Here is a 2,099-nt window from a genome sequence, read left to right on the forward strand (position 1 = left end):
CACACACACACACACACACACACACACACACACACACACACACTCACACATGCACACACAAGGTGACAGAGGTACACACACACATATAAAAACACACATACTCACACGCACGCACATACACGAAAACACACAAACACGGACATAGAAACACATGAATATGCAGAATACATACATACAAATGTACACACATAGATAGATACATATGCACACAACCACACATACATGCATACACACATGTATACAGGCATACATGCAGGCATGTATGGGCACACACACACACACACACATGCGCACAAACAAACAAAAAGGAACGCAGTGTGAGTAACGGACAGAGTCAACGACCATTGAAAAGGTTGCAAGACGCAACGAAAATTTTAGAAAAAGAAAAAAACAAGAAGTGGGGATTTTACCGGTGAGTGTGTTGAATTATAAGGCACCAAAAGAGAATGACTCTCCCCAGACACAACAGAATAACATAACTACTTTTTATTGAATGCAACCAAATTTCTTATGAATAAATCAATCAAGAAAACTTATTATAAATAAACTAGGTCAAATAACTACAGAATAAAGTACAAAGATAATTTTTTAAAGAAATACTAAAATCGTAACGCTTAATATACACAATAGCAAAGCGTCCTCGTCGTGACTCGTGTTAGAAATTTTTTGCGAAAAGTTTTTTCCTTTTTTTCTTTTTCAGTTCTTTTATCTTTCAAAAGATTTTCACGTCTCACAATGAACTGTCCCAGATTCCCAACCCTCTTGTTGTTTGGATGATCTGAAAAATAGTGGAAGTTTTATATACACACACTAGAAAACAAAAAGAAAACAAATCCACGTGATACTCCAGTATAATCCGTCCAGTGTAAACGTTTAAACCTGTTTTGTTGCTGTTAAGATTTCAACAAGCAATAAGTACGCTACAAGTTTACCTTAATGTACCACTTTGCACATTGTGCTGGTGTGGTGAGTGTCATAGAATAGATGCTAAGGTTCTGAATAGATCGATTGTACGACCAAACGTTGCTACCTAGTTTTATAAACTTCATTTACTTTATAGATACTCTTATGGGAGGTAACTATCTCATGTACTCCGACTCAACTATTGTGTGATGTCAGTAGGACAGCTTAACCCATTGATAAACATCTTTCATCAAGTTAATTCAAAACAGTTGACACGACTACCTGAGTGCGTGGGATAAATATTGTTTTTTTCTTTATTTTTATTACTAGTTTTGTATTTCTTGTTTTCGTTGTTGCTGATACTGCCGATCGTGTTTTTCTTGTCGTCATTGTTGTTGTTGATATAATTACCAACGTTGCATTTCTTGCTGTTACTAGTTTCGTAGTTATTGTTGTTGTTACATTTTCTTATTTCTTTATTGCCCGCAAGGGGCTAAACATAGAGGGGGACAAACAAAGGAATTAAGTCGATTACATCGACCCCAATGCGTAACTGGTACTTTATTTATCGACCCTGAATTAATAGTTGTCGCTGCAATTACTGTTTAACCCTTGTTCAACCCTGATCCAACAGACATGTTATAAAAGACTTTTTTTCTGTGACCATCCTTCAGTTTTCTGCTTTTTCTTTCTTTGGATATGGTATATCTACGACTACATTATCCAATCGATAAAGTGGAATAGGAGGAAGTTTTGGGTTGCTATATCTTGTAAGTCGAATAGAGAATCCTTTGCCGAATCGTTATTGTGGTTATTGTTGTTGTTATATTCCCGATAAAACGGTTGCCGTGTTTTATCCAAAATACAAGACACGGTCTTCTCTGAAGAATGAAAACAGTGAGTTGTGACATTATTTCCTTCTTCGATGACATTAGCTACGCAAGGGAACTGAAATGTCATTAACCGAATATTGAGACCGCAACACAGCCCTAGATGGGCTTAATATTCACTTGTTACTTTTCTCTCCTTTCCACAACATTCGTGATGTTAATCTTTATTTTTCTTGTTAAAACAAATTTTAAAATGTTCAAGCATGTGAGTAAGTACACATACACCCACGCACGCATGAGTGTGTGTGTGTATGTGTGTGCGTTCCTATGTATTTGGGTGTCTTTTATGTAAGCGTATATACGTTT

This window comes from Octopus bimaculoides, chromosome 2 (assembly GCF_001194135.2).
Source record: "Octopus bimaculoides isolate UCB-OBI-ISO-001 chromosome 2, ASM119413v2, whole genome shotgun sequence".
In the NCBI taxonomy this organism is placed as follows: Eukaryota; Metazoa; Mollusca; class Cephalopoda; order Octopoda; family Octopodidae; genus Octopus; species Octopus bimaculoides.